Source organism: Eumetopias jubatus, unplaced genomic scaffold (genome assembly GCF_037043125.1).
Source record: "Eumetopias jubatus isolate StellerSeaLion01/CBP00866 unplaced genomic scaffold, mEumJub1_p1.0 scaffold_17, whole genome shotgun sequence".
In the NCBI taxonomy this organism is placed as follows: Eukaryota; Metazoa; Chordata; class Mammalia; order Carnivora; family Otariidae; genus Eumetopias; species Eumetopias jubatus.
The window spans coordinates 82,009,339-82,029,742 of record NW_028274823.1 but is presented as its reverse complement, the minus strand read 5'-3'; the positions used below and the strand labels follow the sequence as shown (position 1 = coordinate 82,029,742).

Below are 20,404 nucleotides of genomic sequence, written 5' to 3'. Positions count from 1 at the left end.
GCCTGTGGTCACTCCACCACGCACGGGCTCGGCCACAGTGGGGTCATGGCGTTGTTGAGAATCCTAAGTAGGATAATCATCACAAGAATCTTCTGTTGTTGACATTCAGGAAACAGGGCTGACCGGGATTTCCCACCTATAAAAATGGGTCAAGTCAAGACAGTGAAGAAACTACTAATATTTAATCCCAGACTACTCAGCACGGCAAAAAGCTCCCAAGGAACTGAGAACAAAGTAAGCAGGACTAAATCTCAGAACCTATTATGATTCCCACAAGCATTTGGCAAACCGAGGATCGTTTCTACAGAATTAGCAGCTAATCCCTTTATTCTCTGAATAGGGTTGGGTTCTTTGGACTATAAGTGTCACTGTAAAACCAGGTGTTGGAATCAATTCTCAAAACAGCACCTCCTTCATCTCAAGAGACAACAGAAGGCAGCGTGTTCAGACACAGGAGGTAACTGGAGGGCTCAAAGCTTTAATTCCCGAAGACATCCATATGGTAAACAACTTCTTGTCAACAGAAACCCGAACTGAAGACAAAGGCACAGTTCAGACAGATCTGTCCATTCAAGAAATATCTGAGCGCCTCCCACACACCGGGCAGCGAGCAGCAGGGTGGGCACAGGCCAAGGCCACGGCGCGGCCAAGCTGGCCGCGAAGCCAGCTCTGGAAATTTCGAGCAGCACTGTGTTTCTCCAAAAGCCCCTGCAGGGAGCCTCCAAACTGCAGGCCCCACCACGTTCTCCCTTGCGTGCACAGCTACGTCTTTGGGGTGTATTACAGATTACCCACCACGTTCTCCCTTGCGTGCACAGCTACGTCCTTGGGGTGTATTACAGATTACCCACCACGTTCTCCCTTGCGTGCACAGCTACGTCCTTGGGGTGTATTACAGATTACCCACCACGTTCTCCCTTGCGTGCACAGCTACGTCCTTGCGGTGTATTACAGATTACCCACCACGTTCTCCCTTGCGTGCACAGCTACGTCCTTGCGGTGTATTACAGATTACCCACCACGTTCTCCCTTGCGTGCACAGCTACGTCCTTGGGGTGTATTACAGATTACCAACCACGTTCTCCCTTTCGTGCACAGCTACGTCCTTGGGGTGTATTACACATTACCCACCACGTTCTCCCTTGCGTGCACAGCTACGTCCTTGCGGTGTATTACAGATTACCCACCACGTTCTCCCTTGCGTGCACAGCTACGTCCTTGGGGTGTATTACAGATTACCGACCACGTTCTCCCTTTCGTGCACAGCTACGTCCTTGGGGTGTATTACAGATTACCCACCACGTTCTCCCTTGCGTGCACAGCTACGTCCTTGGGGTGTATTACAGATTACCCACCACGTTCTCCCTTGCGTGCACAGCTACGTCCTTGGGGTGTATTACAGATTACCCACCACGTTCTCCCTTGCGTGCACAGCTACGTCCTTGCGGTGTATTACAGATTACCCACCACGTTCTCCCTTGCGTGCACAGCTACGTCCTTGGGGTGTATTACAGATTACCGACCACGTTCTCCCTTTCGTGCACAGCTACGTCCTTGGGGTGTATTACAGATTACCCACCACGTTCTCCCTTGCGTGCACAGCTACGTCCTTGGGGTGTATTACAGATTACCCACCACGTTCTCCCTGCGTGCACAGCTACGTCCTTGGGGTGTATTACAGATTACCCACCACGTTCTCCCTTGCGTGCACAGCTACGTCCTTGGGGTGTATTACAGATTACCCACCACGTTCTCCCTTGCGTGCACAGCTACGTCCTTGGGGTGTATTACAGATTACCCACCACGTTCTCCCTGCGTGCACAGCTACGTCCTTGGGGTGTATTACAGATTACCCACCACGTTCTCCCTTGCGTGCACAGCTACGTCCTTGGGGTGTATTACAGATTACCCACAGCGATTCTCTAGACTTCCAGTGTCTTGAGTCCACAGTACAAAGAAATTGTTGTCTTTGTCCTCAGAAAGCAGCATGACCCTCCTCAGACGTCTGGGTCATACCGAGGTCTGAGTCCCCGGGGCAGGCCTCCTTCAGGAAGTCAATCTGAGTAATTTCTCCACAAGACATTCTCAACACCGTGGGACGATCTTCTTCATGAAGAAACCGGTGAGGCAGCATTCTGGGGCGGCCCAAGCCTCTCCCCAACAGAAGCCATGTCTTCACCCCACGATGCAGGGTCAAGTCACCTCCCGGCCTCAGAAATCTTAGCTTCCTCTGAGGTCCTAATGCTGGATCTCATTAAACAATCAGCCAACATTTCCAGGGTGAGTGCCAACCCTGGACAGGGCTGACTCTCCCAAGCATGTTGCCTGCCACCGTGGGACACTTAGGAGCATGGATTTCCTCGTCGTGATGCTCCCAAAACACACCCGGGGGCACTCAGTGTAGGGGAAGCCGAAGACCAAGCTGCACGTGAGCACATCAGCAATGCTTCCTGCACACTTAGGTACGTCCAAACAGCAGGCTACTGTTCTGGAACCAAGGAGAATTTCTCTCTCTCCTCCCTGGACTTATTATTACTCCAAACACCCCCATAATCCTTACAAAGACCAGTGTGGGCACAAGAAGTCAGGAGACCTGACAGCAGATGTCACCCTTACAGGTCACATGACTCTGGACTTCGGTGCCTCACCCATCACATGAAGACACTTTGCTGGCGGGGCTGGTTTTAAAGATTCACAAGAGATAGACTAGCATGTATCAGGCACTGTTCTAAGTGCCCAGCACATATCCATTAATTTAGCCCTTCCCAGAGCCCTCGCGGGTGGATACCTTCAACCCCATGGCACGGTTCAGGAGACTGGGGCACATAAGAGGTTAAGTAATGTGTCAAAATTGTCTGTGGCTAATAACCGAATCCATGCAACCTGGCCCCAGCATCCGGGTTCTTAATCACTTCTTCATCCCGCCTTCCTGATGCTCCTCTCAGGTCACACAAGAGAACACACCTAAAAATGCTTTGCAGGGGCACCTGGGTGGCTCAGTCCTTGAGCGTCTGCCTTCGGCTCAGGTCATGATCCCGGGGTCCTGGGATTGAGCCCCGCATCGGGCTCCCTGCTCCGCGGGAGGCCTGCTTCTCCCTCTCCCACTCCCCCTGCTTGTGTTCCTGCTCTCGCCTGTGTCTCTGTCAAATAAATAAATAAGATCTTTAAAAAAAATAATTTGCAAACATAAAGAGATGCATTAATTACTGTTATTGTTATTACTATGCCAGCACCCACCGACCCTGTGGGAAACCAGGCCGATTTCTGGAGGGAAGCATCCCGCACTGCCCTGACTCAGGCCTTCATCCTCACCTGAACCAATACGCAGACCTCGGGTTCTCGGCACGAAGTGCACGACCCTGTCAGGACAGGCCCTTGGCCCGGTCCCAGAGGATCCCTGGAAGAGTGTGGACCTGAAGCTGCTGCGGGGCCCCCGTCTGCAGCCCGAGAAGGCAGCCATCGAGGACCCTATGACATCATGTAGCTCCCCTGACAAGCCCTTCCGGAAGTGAGATCCGCCGCCGGCTGTCGGCTAGCTACCTGAGGAGTCAACAAGGCTTCTTTCACTGACAGACACTCTGATTGGGTTTTCTGTGGCTTGAAACCAAGAGAGTCATCCTGATATTCTTTCTAAACCACAACTCACTCTACCACGTGGTCCTCGTGTGCACATTAGCACTGACCCCTCTCCAGACGCAAAACCAGAGCCTGAGGAAGTCAACCTTAATGAGCTGGCCTTGACAAATTAAATGCCCCTGAGGCTGAAGTTCTGGGCGAAAGAGCTCCCTCTTAGAAGGTTAGAAGATCCAGGTTTTCTAATGCCACAGATCAGGTGCTCTTCTCCTCAAATTTGTTTCAGAACACTTTCTTTTTAGGCAAAGCAGTGAAGCCCACAGCTCCCAGTTTCGTGAGGAAAACAACGGTCGATCTTCTCAGTTCTCCCTTTTCATTTATCCCTAATTCTGCACCACTATAAAAAATGACTAAAATGAAGACCAGGACTGAATGTGTAAAAACATTTTAAACACAAAAGCGGAAAGTGAGAAAGGATACGTACCATTTCTTCCTCATAAAAAGGAGCTACACCTTCACTTTATGAATCTTGGCAACAAGACAAACCAGTGCGGAGTCTGGCCCCCAGTCGTGAAACTATTCCCCACCAGCTGACGTTCGTCTCCGTGGTTCCCGCAGAGGGCCCCTGCTGGGAGGCTCTCATTTCGGGGGAAAGTGCCCTCACCAGATCGCCGACCCAGAAGGTGACAAGGAGCAACCCGCCCGAGGTCAGATGGCCCCTAAGGCAAGAAGTACACACTGCCAGGACTCCTTGCCTTTTCCTATCCTTACATTATTACACGCAGCTAACCAACTGTAACTACAACATCCAGATAAATGTTCGGTCTCACTTCACTTTCCTAAAGGATGTCTCGAGGCTGGAATGAGGCAATGCAGCCGCGATGGCTTATGAGGGTTTGTGGAGAGGAGTCAAGGGCATTTCCTTTCTGTCTGTCGGAGGACAGTCTGGGGTGACGACGGGGCAGTGACTCTCACCCATAAAACATCTACGAGCACACATGAAAATGCTAACGGGGTTAAAACAATACTAAAAGTTTCACCTGTCTCCGTTCATGATGATGCCCTCTATGGCCTCCCATTAAGAAAAAAACGACTTTTACAACCTCACGAGAGCAAACAGATAAGCATGCCAACGGAGACAGATGAATCTGTTATACCACATTCCAAACTTTACTACCTCGTATGCTGTTCTTTCTGTTGAGTTTTATGATTTATTATTCAAGTAGCCTGAGATGGGTGGTCTGCTTGTGCTTTGATGAGCATGTCAAAGGTCACGGCCCAATCCAGATACATGACCTTACATGGTTTTACATGCTGTGTCACCACATGGAAACAAGCAGGACTTTGAGACACACTTAGAGACATGGCCATATCTAAATAGACCATATACATTTGCCATACAACTGAAGTAACCATTATGTTATGGAAAGTGCTTATCAAATTTATAAAATTAAGAAATATAACCAACATACACTCATTTAAAACTGAGGATGTGGTCATTCCGTTTCCATTTCATGCTTCTGTTCTGATGCATAGAAAGCACAGTCCCGGGGTGGAGCTTCCAGCTCACAGGAGCCTCTGGTAAGTTCCACAAGGGCAGGAGCCTATGCGACTACTGCCAGCTCATTACCCCTGACATACAGTAGCTTCTCGGTCAATATTTGTTGGATAAATAAAGGGAAAAATAAAGGCATTCACATTAAAATTAATGGGCTCAGACTATTTCAAAACTACAGAGGTTATCACCACCGTGCCCTTGCTTTTATGAAGTAAAGCGCCGACGGCAAACATGCTAGGTCTTGCAGGCCACAGATCACTGCCGGAGCTACAGACCCTGGTCTCTTTCACAACCGTTCGATTCTGCTGTTGCAGCACAAAAGCAGTCACAGACGAACCATGAACAAACGAACATGACCGTGTTTGAATAAAACTTTGCTTACAGAAACCAAATTTAGCCATAACCACACCCAAATCCCACAGGAACCACTTCCACGCAACGAACATTCTATTCCCTAAAGGTTCGAAATCGGTGAGCTTGCCGAATTCAGCCAGACACATTTTACTGGGTCAAAAACTGGGCAATGCACATGTGCTTGTACTCCGCAGTGCCCACCCCCCTTACTGAGCAAACCCCCCCCGCCCAGTTCCTGTCCTGTTATAGGCCCGGCCCACACAAGCCTCTGCATCTACACGCTCAACTCTGCGGCACAGCTGGCTTCCAGGGGTATGGCCCACACCCGCACCTGTGGGTCCATACCCACAGCACAGTGCTCCAGAGCAAGCCCATGACTTTCCCCATCGAACATCTAATATCAGCACCTAATAAACTTTATTCACCAGCGGCCTGGTGTCTGATCTGTCCCCTCTGAGGGGGAAGTGGCAGAGGAGAGTGGGGAGAAAACGTGTTGTCAGCAGGGACCAAGGTGGAAAGGGACGTGCTGAGCCCCAGGAAGAGCAGCAGGAATCACTGCAGGACTGAGAAACCACACACGCTCTCCCAGCCGTGTCTCCACCTTCTGTCTGCCCCTGGATTCCTCTTTCATGGACAGCAGAAGCTGGACACCCAGGACGGCCTCCACGGTAGCCATGGGGATAAAACCCCGCGTAATCCTCATTTCTGCCAGGGCAACCCCTCCCCAGCCCTGCAGAAACTACCTGCATCTAATAGAATGAAGAAACTGGTTTATTCTCACACAATGTGACACTCCATAGCAATGAAAATGAACAATCTGTAACTATCGGCAACAATATGGGATAACCTAATACACTGTTGAATGAGAAAAGCCAGACACAAAACAGTACGATCTGCATTATATACGACACGCACATTCTCTCTCTCTCTCTCACACACACACACACACACACACACAAAGAACAACAGACAATATGAAATTATGCTCTTAGAAGTCAAGAGCGTGGCTACCCATGGAGCGAGGTGGTGTGTAGGGTCCAGATGGGGGCATGAGGCTGCGGTGGAAATGTTCTGCTTCTTGATCCGGGTGCTGGTCACAGGGGAGTGCTCGGTTTCTGAAATTATACTGACCTGTATATGTAACAAGACTGCACTGTCTGTGTGCATACCCTGGTTCAACAGACAGAGAAAAAAAACATTACCCCAGGTGCAGAGAGCGAACTGAGGCCCCCACACGGGCCGCAGACACCTTTCTCTTCTCGATCTGTCAAAGCCTTCTTGCCTCAAGTGGAGTCCCATTTTTCTCCTCCTCTTCATCATCTTTTCAAAGCCTAACCAGAGGCCAAAAAGCAAAGAAACCAAACTAGATCATTCTGAGAGCCCTACAACTCCAGTCACAGCTCCTTCGGAATGCTGGGGTCTTTCCAAGAAACTTCACGGCTCTCACTAACTTTGTGTTCTAAATAAAACACAAGAATCTTAAGAAGCCTCCACTGCCCTATAAGGCTCACTTATAAACAAACTTCGTCTAAAATCATGCTCTAAACAGGCAACTGGAGCTCATAAACATCCATGAAGAAATGCTTGGACTCCCAGGGCCCATTGAGAGAGAGCCCATCAACATGCAGCAGAGGGCAGCCCTTGGGACAGCACACAGCTACGCAGAACCACCGAGTGGTAGCAAGTGACTGTGTGGTCGTGACGCGTCACCATCTACACCTCTAATCACAGCGGAACACACCTGCAGGATTTGATGGGAGTTTCAATTCGAGTAGTCAAATCATGGTGCTGGGAATCACTGTGAATGTCTTGAACATTGGTTTCAACACAGTAACCTCAACTTGACATGACTGCATATCCCTGGCACATTCTCCTGGGAGTTCAGGCTCAAAACTCCGTGAAGATCTTCGAACCCGTTCAAGAACAGCAACTAGTCTACTTGTGAAAGCCGCAGGGACACCAGCCTCAGGAGCGCAGACAGGCAGAGCACGCGGAACAAGGAAAACACGGCCATCCTCTCGTGCAGGGCACATGGGCAAGTGCAAATCCCAATCCTTTATGTGCAGACTGTTCTCACACCAAACAGGTTCACACTGCCTGTCTGTCCTTTAAATAAAGCACTGCTTAAAGATTTTTGAAAACCTGACTTCATTTACATCGGCTATGAAAGGATCATAAATCCAAAATTACACCTTTCAATAGGAAATTATAACCGTGTTTAATTAAATGATTCTACATCGCATAGTTTATGAATGTTCTAAAATGCCTCTCAAGGGAAAATATCCTTATTTTTAGGAGCTACATCCCAAAGAATTTAAGATAAAATGTCATGATGCCTACAACTTACTTTTACTTTACCATGCTTCAGCAGGAAAATGTACAAGCCCTCAAACACACACACACACACACACACACACACACGCGCAGACACACACACACAATATGGCAAAATGCTAACAAGTGTTAAATGTAGGCGGTGGATACATAGGAACTCACTGCACATTCTTCTAACTCTTCCATATGTCTGAAAATTTTAGGATAAAAAGTTGCAGAGAAATCTTTACACACCTCTCAAGCGGATGGCCGTCTTCTTTCTCCTAATGAAAAGCGAATGGCTAAATATGCCCAGGGGCGCATTCAAGGCCGTTCATGCTCCCTCACCCTGCAAGCAGAAGCAAAACAACATGTTACCACCAAGGATTTTTATTAAATTAAAGCTATTTCAGTTGAGAAAATGTTCTTCATTTATGACAAACCTCTAGATTAAAAAGGTGCTCTATCTAAATTGCTTTTAAGCAAGGAGAAAAGTGAGGAGAGAAAAAACTGATCCATCCCATCCTGAATGTGGGGAACAACCGTTAGCCTTGGCCACTCTAGAAAGTTCTGGGACAAAGAAATTCCTGATTAAGTATCTCTTAACTCACATCAATTTCAAGGCAGTGACACATTATGTCGCCCAAACCGCCACTCAGAAGAGAAGGGGAGCTTCCAGGGCCGGAGTGTGACTGTGGATTTCTGAGACCCCACATGAGGCCCCCGTGAACCCTCGGAACCATGCCAGACTGCTGGGCCTCCCGGGCCTCCCAGGCAGACCCACCACGTGCCCAACGACAGCATGACAGTACGACAAGGATGTTCAACCAGAAAACACCAGGGATGAAACCTCTACTTAGATCTTCTGACCCCAAGCTCAAGGCATGTCTCACCATATAGGTGGCCCCCCCACCCCATACGATGCTCTCCTGAAAAGCAACCTTAAGGCCAAGAGGCCAAACACATTCACATGCCATCTGGGGGGAGGGGGTGCACGGCAGTTTGTTCCCTGAAGAATAATCATTCTTGGGACACCTGGATGGTTTAGTCAGTGAAGCGTCTGCCTTCGGCTCAAGTCATGATCTCAGGGTCCTGGGATCGAGCCCCACATCGGGGGCTCCCTGCTCAGCGGGGAGTCTGCTTCTCCCTCTGCCTCTGCCCCTCCCCATTCCCCCTGCCTGTGCTCTCTCTCTCCCTGAAATAAATTACTTAAAAAAAAATAATAATCATTCTTAATACTACCATCAATACTCTAATTATGATTACCAATTCTGTAACTATTACTAGTAATTAGACTTCCCTTTTAAACACAATAATCTTTAATATAATTTTGACACCATACGTATATTTTTTTTCTCCCTTTTTTCTCAAAAGAGCACACTGTTGGCCAAGGGAAGCAAAACAAGCATCACCAGAGGTGCCTTTTATCTTGGCCGCAACAAAAGGCAATTATCACTTGCTGTTGAGGATATTTCCTCTCATTTTTGTAGCCAGCCAAGTCCCGTATAATGACATGCACGGCTCTACCACTGAGGACAGAGGCGGCATCAGAACCACTGAGGAACACGTGGTGTCCCCTTATGGCTTAAAGGGGTCCTTCATGCACTGGTCACCACAATCCTGCACAAAGAGGTTTACAGGTATTGATGTCCAACGTGTGAAGGCGCCACATACGAAAGCTTGAAGAAAGTGAGTCAGGGCCCCTGTGCCTGGCTTTCAGTCCCGTCTCCTCCACCCGCCAGCTCGATGAAAAACCGAGAGAACTGCCTCAAGCTGCTTCCTCACCTGGGGACTGGGGAGCACCTGTTCCCAAGGATGCTGCAACCCGCAAGGAGATAGGATGGGTCTCGATGCCTCACACGCCGGGGCACCTGGACCCCAGGAACACTCACCAGGAAGTTAGGCCAAAAGCTACCCAAATCCAAGGGAAAACACATGACGCTCCTTTGGAAACATCAGTTTTACTCAGAGATTTTGGTGAGGATAAGCATGGAACAGCAATTGAAAACTTGCTAATAAAACAAACATGCATTTCGAGCACAGTGTAATCACAGCATGAATTAAGCTCAAACTCCTATCCTTACTGGTCCAGTTCATTTCCAGCTACACCCGCACTTGTAGGGGAACGGAGTGAGGGGTGGGCTCTCCTTTCCCATTAAAGGGGGTGTCGGGAGAACAGTTGAGGCTGGTAAAGACTTCAATATCACGGGGAGCCCAGGACACTACCGATGGCCCTTAGCCCAGAGAATTCTCCTCAAAAATCACGAGTCCCAGATTTCCACCCGATCTAGGGACACAGGTAGACGGACATCTAGGCACACGTGGTCCCGTCTACACCACACGTCCTGGGGTCCGTACTCCCCGGGTCCCTCTCTGCCCTGCCCACCCCCACCCCCTGCAGGTGCTGTCAGCAGCGAGGGCCCCCTCCCCCCCAACAGTCAGCCCCCACCACGGACTCTACTCCAGCCCCACACTGCAAACACATGCGGCACCCACATCCTTGTCATGTCGATGAGTGCCTGCACCATTACTAATGCAAAATAAGCTTCCCAGTTCGGCTTGTCTATAAAAACTTAATCGTGAAGTAGATCAAGAAGTGCACAAGCACAGGAACCAGCCTTGGAGAAGGCGCCAATGATCCTGCGTCCCACACTCAAGCTCTGGTGCGCCCCCCACCCACCCACACTGAGCAGACGGGGAGCTTCCTGCCCCTCTTCCTACTGCCCACTGAACGCGCACGTCTCTCCATCCAGCTGGGGGAAACGGGAGTCAGATCTGAACGGCTGGGGTCCAGGGCAGCCCCCTCACTCTGTCCTGGGAGGGCCCTTGGCACACCAGCCCTGGGGAGCCCGGGAGCTGCACCTCGAGCCCACCGAGCCTTCTGAGGACGGCTGCTGCCGTGGCTACCTGAGCCACAACCAGATGGGAGACCCCCGAACCAGAACCACCCAGCCCAGCCAAGCTGCTCCCGACGTCTTGCCCACACACAGACCTTGTGAGATAACCAATGTTTGTCAGTGTTTTAAGCTGCTACATTTGGGGTACCATGTTATTCGGCGACCATATGTCAGACTAGAGAATAATGGAAACAAAGCCCATGCACCTGATGCCCCAGCGGCTGGGTCTGGGGGGTTTTATGGAAGACGTGTGTGCCCCTTCCTGACTCCCTCCATCCACTTCCCTGCACAATTAACCACTAGCCCCAATTCTGATGTAATTCCTCCGCTCGTCCTTATGTTTTCATCACATACATATTCTCAGTATGCGGTTGCATTTTGCCAGGTTTTAAAACCAATGTAAAGTGAAACCAGAGTGTACGTATTAAGACTTGCCTCTTCTGCTGCGGATTCTGAGATTCACCCCGGCAACTCACATGGCCGTGGCTGATGATCACCACTATCTATACAGTTCTCTCTGTGTGAACAGACCAACAGCTCACCGCTCCATTCCGCCGAGGATCACCTGGGGTTTTGTCAGTTTTTGCTATTATGAACAGCACTATTTACATTCCAGTGCCTATCCCTGGGGCACATACCGCGTTTTTCCAGGGTATACACTTAAGAGAGGAGGACTGAGCTCGGGAGTGCGGAGTGTGCGTGTTCAGCTCTTCTAAGTAATGCCAAATTGTTTTCCACTGTGGTTGTGTACAATGTACCCTTCAGCCGCCTTCCCAGTCTCTCCCAAATAAGAGGCATGCTTGTTTTGCTAATTACCAGCAGAGCTCTCAACCAACAAAAGGGAAAGCTTTTCCTATTTGCAGCATCACTACCGCAAATAAATAGTACTCCAAAGTAGTGACCCAGACAGCTGGAACGTATTAGTCACAGGACATCAGCACAGACTTCAGAATAATGATGCAGACTCAGCCAGCACCACACACTGCCCACGGTGTAAGTCAAATTGGATTTCTAGACCGACGTGAGATTCACAAACAGTTTTTCCTCCTGGTGGACTCACATCTGGGGTCCCACCTTATTGCGCTCATCTCAAACGGAAAAAAGATCAACTCACATGCAACCCAGCCAAATTCAAGATTAAAGCAGCAGAGTGGAATCATTTCAATGAAATCGTGCTGGGTTGTGTTTTTAACAGAGAGCTGATTATGTTTTTAATATTTTCACCTATAAGATGACACTGTCACGTACCATAACTAATCTTAGGTGCAGTAACTCTACAAAAAATACTTGGGCTTTATTTGCAGGGGGGCTTCATATAAAAAAAAGGTCCCTTTTAGTTTAGCTAACTCCATTTCTTAGGTGGCAACAGTCATTTTCACGATAATTATTTGTATTTCTAGTAAAAACACGCTATCAAACTTTTCCCCTGGCATTCAATACAAGAAATGAGAAATTCTTCCCACGTGGGTAGGAAGGAGAGAGGAAACGTTACTGTGGGTATCCCGGAGGCTCGCCTCCTATACTGAAAACAATGGCACCAGATGACCAGAATCAGGTCATCTCAACTCCACCTCTTGACGGTTCTTCTTTCTTTACAATCGTTTACCCCTGTGAAGCAGGCACTATTATTACACCCATTATACAGATGAAGGAAGCTCGAGGTGCAGAAAGCAATTAAGTTGTGCACAGTCGTGAAACTGGCGAGCGGTAGACCTAGGACCTGGCCCCCAGGCCGTCTACTCCAGAATCCACAGTCTTGGATGCTCCTCTGGGCTCCTGCACTTCAAAGGCCTGCTGTGCTGCCGAGGGGATTACAGAGGCCAACAGGGGGATGCACCCCACATAGGGTGAGCAGCACATCCACGCCTGCCCAGGAAGGACGACACACCAAGTGCTCCAGCAAGGGGACAGGAGAACGCGGGGAGCCCACTGCAGCCCAACCCTTGCTCCCACAGACAAAGCCTCACACACCCCACAACGGATGACCTGACAATTTGTACAAGGTCATTGCTATACCCTTTTGTTTTTGCTCATATTACAGTTTCCTCTTCTTGTCCTACCCTAAACAGAACAACCTTGCCAACCAGATCACCCTTGATGATATTCGTAAAGGTAAGACATTCTTCCACTGGAGCTGAAATGGACTCTAAGTAAACACTTGGCTCATTCAGCTTATCTTGTTTTTGTTTTTAAAGATTTTATTTATTTGACAGAGAGAGACACAGCGAGAGAGGGAACACAAGCAGGGGGAGTGGGAGAGGGAGAAGCAGGCTTCCCACCGAGCGGGGAGCCCGATGCGGGGCTCGATCCCAGGACCCTGGGATCATGACCTGAGCCGAAGGCAGGTGCTCAACGACTGAGCCACCCAGCTGCCCCTCATTCAGCTTTTCTATTACTGACATTAGAAAACCTTGGGCACTCATTACAAATAGCAACATCTCTTCAAAGTATTTCCAGTTTCCTGGAAATCATCCCAAATGATCTGGCCAATAAAGAAAAAAACCTGATTAGGGGCACCTGGGTGGCTCAGTCATTAAGCATCTGCCTTCGGCTCAGGTCATGGTCCCAGGGTCCTGGGATCGAGCCCCGCATCGGGCTCCCTGCTCTGCAGGGAGCCTGCTTCTCCCTCTCCCACTCCCCCTGCTTGTGTTCCCGCTCTCGCTGTGTCTCTCTCTGTCAAATATATAAATAAAATCTTAAAAAAAAAGAAAAAACCTGATTAAATGACTAGCAAATGACAAATTTAAAAAATTCCAACAACACAACATATACCATTGCTTACAGCACCCCTTTGCCATACCTAAGGTTAGGTTTTTAAAGTATAAAGTGGTGTCAACCAAATCTGTATGTTTGTAACTAAAGAAGTTAAAAAATTAGGGGGTGCCTGGGTGGCTCGGTGGGTTAAGCACCTGCCTTTGGCTCAGGTCATGTTCTCAAGGTCCTGGGAGGTCCTGGGATGGAGCCCCACACCGCAGGTCAGGCTCCCTGCTCAGCGGGGAGTCTGCTTCTCCCTCCCCCTCTGCCCCTCCCCTGCCACTTGTGCTTGCTCGCACTTTCTAGAATAAACAAAATCTTAAAAAAAAGTTAAAAACTTAATTGGTTGATTAATTATGCTATTGGATAAATATAAAGATTGCAAAATGGAAACAAAAAGTATGAAATGTGAATTTTGGAACAGAGCATCCAGGTTAGCCACCAGCAAGCTCCAGGGTCACTGGTCCCTTCTGCATCTATTGGCGGGGGGGGGGGGGGGGGGGGGAGTGTAGGTTTGAGCAGGGACAACTGCAGCACCACAGGTTTGTCATGCAAAACTGGTCCAATCCCATCTTTCTTGGCCAAAGGAGGCAGTCTATTAGTAAGCCACACAGAGGAAACAGAGAAACACATTTCATAAAAGGAAAAGGCTGAATCTTGTGTCGGCTCTAGTATTTGATCCAGAGTGGAGCAGGGGACTGACCCAGGGGCAGTTTTCCAGAGGGAGGTGGCCAGGACAGGCCAGGAACAGCCTCATTCGGTAGGAGGTGTTAGACCAGAAGCTAATGCTAATGCTTTCTCAGTAAATGCCATGGGCCAGACCTTCTGCTGAGCATGCTTCCTACACTCTCCTTCAAAACCCTCACTCAATAACCTTGAGAGAAAATATCGTGAGACAGATCCCTATTTAACAGATGTGAACACAGACTCAGTAATTAAATGACTTGCCCAAAGTCACAGAACGAGTACACAGGTCTAATGCCTGGCTCAAAGCTTACGGTAGGCATGCAACAAATATCCGTTGAACATGGGGTCTATATAATCTCCTTCACAATAAGATAAAACACTACTTCTGTCACAAGGATTTTGTGAGGATAAATTGAGATTACGTATATAAAGTTCCTCGCTCAGTGCCCTGCCCTCTGGAATCTACTGTAGTATATGGACAACAATGTTGATATAAAAAACTAGCACAATACCAACCTGGAATACAATTATGATCATGACAATGGGTAAAACCAACAGCATAATAGAAGACGCACGGATATACATTAGCAGGCAGAAGAAAGGCAAATAAGCCATAAAAAGATATTCAACATCACTGATCATCAGGGAAATGCAACTTAACATCACAGTGAGATACCACTGCACACCTCCCAGAATGGCTAACTTTTCAAAACTGGCAACATCAAATGCCAACAAAGATGCGCATCAGCCAGGACTCTCACGTATTTCTAGTGGGAATGCAGTGGGTGAAGGGTAAAAAAAAAAAACAAAAAAACAAAACAGAACAAAAAAAACCTGTGGTACGCCCATACCCTGGACTACTACTTAGTGAAACAACATGGATGAATCTCAAATGCACTCCACTAAGGGAAAGAAGTGAGTCTCAGGAGGGGATAATCTGGACAATCCCACTTACGTGATATTCTGTAATATCAGAACAGCAACAGAGAATGGATCCACGCCGTCAGGAGTTAGGGATGGGGGACTGACTACAAAGAGGTAGCACCAGGGGATCTGAGCGGCGGATGCCACGGGCCATTTGCAGTAGAGGACACGTGGATCAGTGCATGTGTTCAAACTCAGAGAACTAAATGCTCCAAAAGAGTGAATTTTACTGCTGGTAATTTTTTTTAAATAACTGAATAAAATTTTCAAATCACAGAAAAAATTGGTAGGTCTTGGTGAATGACTATTTGATGTCTACTTTGAGGGGAAAGAGGGACACGTGAGGGTCGAACAGCTCTGAGGCTCCTTGCCCAGCTAACAATAATGGAACAGGAGACCATGAAGAGTCCGTGTGAGGACCTCTACGAGGTACAGAGGGGTCAGGAACCTTGGTTTCTGGCCTAACTTCATCGAAGGAGGACTGTGTCAACTTACATAAGCCGCATCACCCCCCGAGCCTCAGTTTACCTACTCCTAAAATGAGACAAAGAAGCAAATGGTCTCTTGATCCTTTCCCACTGCAGACATTCTCAGGTCAGTTTGTCTTCAAGTCACTGGGTCTGGGAGGACAGCAGGACCAGTAGCAGAAATACCCACATACAGAAAAACAGCCAGGCATCCGCACAAACTGCAGCAGGGAACAAAATACAGTGAAAACCACCGACGTGTGTGGACAGCAGAGTGGACGGTGGGGAAGTCATCAAGGAAGGGGGCAGACAGGAGAAGACACAGACTAGCGCCCTCTCACATGACAGAATCCGAGAGAAGACAGGTCTCCTCGGGCCAGAGAGCCCGCTACACCTCGAGCACCCAACGCTGGAGGTCAAGATGAGGACTGATAAAGCAGGCAGGCGTAGTTTCCCTGTAACAGCCCACTGCAGAGGCAGCAATTTCCAAAATTTTAGAAATTCTTGGAAATTAAGAACATGATTGTTGAGTGCAGCTGAGCCGTCTTCTCGTCCTGAGCAAGTGTATGCAGAGACTCCAGAGTTCTAGAATGGAAGAAACCATTTCATTTTTCAAAGGATTTAACAGAGGGGCGCCTGGGTGGCTCAGTCGGTTGGGCATCTGCCTTCGGCTCAGGTCATGATTCCAGGGTCCTGGGATCCAGTCCCGTGTTGGGCTCCCTGCTTCTCCCTGTCCTTCTGCCACTCCCCTTGCTCACACGCTCTCTCTCTCTCTCTCAAATAAATAAAATCTTTTTTAAAAAAAGGATTTAACAGAATGTAAAGAATACAACTTATTAACGGACTAAGAATTTATTGTTGTCACCGTATTAGTTTGCGAAGCAGGGAAAGCGCTTGATGTCAGTAAGATTCCCCAAGTGACCCTCTGAAATGTGGCGAATCCTTGGGCCCCGCGCAGAGCAGAACCCAGAAGACCACTCCTGGGCCCGGCCCCTGTGGCCAAGGGAACCCAGGCAGGCACAGCCTCTGAGCCTGAGCGCTTCACCAGCACTGAAGGGCAAGCAGGGAAATGGAGAGTATTCCCGCAAAGTTCACACGCAGAACACTTTTCCAACATCACTCCCTCTGCCAATTCCTTTTTTTTCCTTTGGGATTTTATTTATTTGAGAGAGAGAGAATGAGATAGAGAGCACATGAGAGGGAGGAGGGTCAGAGGGAGAAGCAGACTCCCCGCTGAGCAGGGAGCCCGATGCGGGACTCGATCCCGGGACTCCAGGATCATGACCCGAGCCGAAGGCAGTCGCTCAACCATCTGAGCCACCCAGGCGCCCACTGCCAATTCTTTTTGATGATGACTGCAAAAACATTGCTCTGACACGCCCTGGCTCGGCCGGCTCCGGGAAAGCAAGGGCCTTTGGCTCCAAGTCTGGTCTCTTCCACCACCGACGGCCCCCCAATTTTAGGAACCCTGCTTCGCTGCTCACTTCCCGTTCTGCCCCCACAGGAGGGGACAGCCCCGGGGGCCTCCCTCGCACCTGCCGGGCGACCGCATGTCCAGGGAGGCACCTGAGGGGACACACACGAGGTGTGACTGCCACTGTTCTCCAGGGCTGGGCTGTGACCACACGTCCTGAGTGCACACTCACATCCCCACTGCCCCCCTCCCCCAGCAGCCGGTGTGCGGGGCGGAAGGACCATGGCAGGTGCAGGGCAACACCGAGCCCAGGCTGCTGGTGGGGGGAGAGAGAGACGGCAGAGACCCTGAGAGAGGAAACTAAGGCAGACCGGTGCAGCAGAAGGCATTCGAGGGGGCACAAAGCTCGGGAGTAAGGAACCACCACCGGGGAGGGGACGGGGGGGGGGGGTGAGAGGGACAGCAAGGGACAGACCACAGACACGTTCGACTGAGGGGCTCAGGCTTTCTCCTTGGGGCACGGGGAGCCAGGGGCACATGTGGGCAGGATGGTACCACGACCCCCTCTCCAGCCTGGGAAGAGGACTGCCAGCGGTCGGGTGAGGGGAAGGAGGTCAGGGCAGAGAGCGCACGGCTAGGTGGAATCCAGGCAGGAAGGGGTGCGGGCTCAAGCCTGGACGAATGCAAGAGATAATGCGGAGACCAAATGACCTTCCTCTGGGGCCTGGAAGGGGACGGGGGTCACGGAAAAGCACCTGTGGATGGTCCCGGGTCTGCCCAGACGACCAAGAGGATGGTCTTTTCCACCGGAGGAAGGACAGCACTGGTGGGCTCACTGTGTGCAGGACGGCACGCGCGGGGGTCGCTCCGTACATCTGTGACCAACCGCTAAGTCTTAGGCTTCTCCTCACGGAGCTGCTTCTTTCAAATCCGCACAGGCAACAGAACCTCAAAACAGTGCAGTGTCTCCCCAAAACTCAATTCCATGCTCTTAACTTCTCGGCAGCTGAAGTAAGAACGGACCGCACGTGGGAGAGGGCAAGCGGCTTACTCCGGGCCACACAGCCAGAAGGGCAGCAACTAAAGTTTCATCCAGGACGGCCTGCTTCTGGAATGTCCGCTTCTCTTCTCATCTGCTGTCCTGCTCCATTAAGGGCCTAGCGCTGCCGGTTCTGTGAAGTTAGGGCTCAGGGGTCTTGCTCTCTGGCCACTTCTCTTGCTACTGGTGATAAGAGTCCAGGCAACCCTGAACTACCTACTCTTAATCCCTAGGAACACTGTTCCCACCACGGAGCTCTGGCTCACCTGGAAAGGCCTGCCCCATCTCCGCGTCCCCAAGTTCATCCCATCTTCAAGTTCAAGTTCATGGAAGTTCAGGTTCATCCCAAGGGCTACTGCAGCTCCGCACCTGTTCTGGTTTCCGTAGGAGCCATTTCTGAATTCCTCTGCCCCACCCTGTGTCTCAACGCTCAAAGTTCCCTGAGGGCAGTCCTCATTTAACTCACAATTGTATCACTGGCTGAACCCAGCAAGATACTTTCCCCTCCTGGAAGGCTGCTGTCTAACAATATTACCGCTGGGAAGAAGGACGGACCGCCCCTGGAGAAGGATACAGTGTTTCTGTGAAGCCCGCCACTCCCCAAGCACTATCCCCCCCCCACCCCCCCCCGCACCAGAGAGCAGAGAACCAGACCCCACAGCCCCCGAACTTCCAGTCCCATGGAAATGGTGTGTTTGTTTTAAAAAAAATTTATACACACACACACTCCCCAAAACACATCAAATATGCAAAATATTTGATAAAAGTGAGGGCTTGGGTATATATATATGTTCATTATATTATTCTCTATATTTTTCTAAATGATTAAAATGTTTCATCATAAAAACATCTAAAACTGCAAAAAAGATCAATATAAAGCCACTACTCTCTGCACAAAGAACTGGCTGGTCAGACTGATTGATCCGCAAAGGTTCTAGACAGAGAAAAACTTACTGTGATCTGCTGTGTTTTTCGCATCATGCGCCACAGCTGTAAAAGCAACCAGAACAGGGGCGCCTGGGTGGCTCAGTCGTTAAGCGTCTGCCTTCAGCTCGGGTCATGATCCCGGGGTCCTGGGATCGAGCCCTGCATCGGGCTCCCTGCTCGGCGGGGAGTCTGCTTCTCCCTCTCCCACTCCCCCTGCTTGTGTTCCCTCTCTCGCTGTGTCTCTCTCTGTCAAATAAACAAAATCTTTAAAAAAAAAAAAAAAAGCAACCAGAACAAAAGATGGACATGCACAAATTTAGACGACATGAATGCAATCGAAAAACGGAATGAGGCTTTCAGTCAGCCAAGACCTCCCTCGTGCCACCAAAAAAATCCTCTGTTATGGTAAATAATAATAAAAAAAAATGACAGGAAGACATAACCGCTATTTTTTATAAAGACATTTTATTTTTTTCATGTAAACTACCCCCAACATGGGGCTCGAGCTCACAACCCCAAGATCAAGAATCATGTGCTCCACTGACTGAGCCAGCCGGGTGCCCCCATAACCACTTTCTACTGCTTTCTGTCCTCAAAAAGAAGCCCTAGTCATAGCCACTACCATGTACCCTCTACACCTGCAGCGTACTGGGCACCGACAGACCCAGTCCCATAACAAACCTGTATGATGGGCATTACTGTCCCCACCCCATGGCTGGTGACTGGCCCGTGCAGGCACCCAAACCCGCCTCTGGCAATAATCACTACACCATGATGTATGCCGCCCAATATCCCGTGTTCCCTCATTCATTTCCCATAAACTTCTGCACCACACAGATGAACGAATCTGACAAAATCTCCACTTAGGCAGTTCAGTAAACTAAAAAAAAAAAAAAAAAAAAAAATCCAAGAAATCACAGTCTTAAGATATACAATCTCAGAAACAGTACCTCCAAATGTTAAGGCAATAAAGAAAATTGAGGGGTAAAGAAAATTAACTGTGCAATCCTCTATAGTCATAAAATAAATACTGCATAAATATTTTAAATCGAACAGCCATATAATTTGAAGGGGCCTTAAAGATGCAACTGGCAACAAACCTGTGAGCCCAAACAAATGAGTTCTTGAAGTCAATTTCTAATACTTATTTTCAAACATATGTTACTGTGAAGAGCGTGCAAATTTGTGTTCTACGCCGAGACAGAGGAACGGGACAGGCCAGAGCACGTGTGAGCAGGTTGAGATTTTATTATTTACTGAATTTTCAAAAACGAAGAAGAGCGTAAAACTTGAAAAACATGCTACTGTTTATTCCGGGGGGGGGGGTGCTTAACCATTCTGGAAACGAAGTACAGATCAGATGGGAAAGGTCGGCTTTAATCCACATCAATACTTCTGACCCCTAGAGTTTTATTCCTGCAGCAGAAGCCTGGTGCGGAAAATGCTCTGCACTTCCTCCGTCACTCCCCCTACACGGTCTAAGTTTTAGGCACTAAA

The 20,404-nt window shown here is 49.2% G+C and overlaps 1 protein-coding gene across 6 annotated transcripts in view; it reads right to left on the bottom strand.

Annotated features, from left to right (window-relative positions):
- Positions 1-20,404, bottom strand: part of SGMS1 (sphingomyelin synthase 1) — a 266,257-nt gene that overhangs the window by 227,335 nt on the left and 18,518 nt on the right. For all 6 annotated transcript variants that reach the window (XM_028104479.2, XM_028104476.2, XM_028104477.2 and 3 more), the window contains exon 2: positions 8,054-8,147. The gene's annotated coding sequence lies outside the window, so the exon portion shown is untranslated. The remainder of the gene's footprint in view (positions 1-8,053; positions 8,148-20,404) is intronic.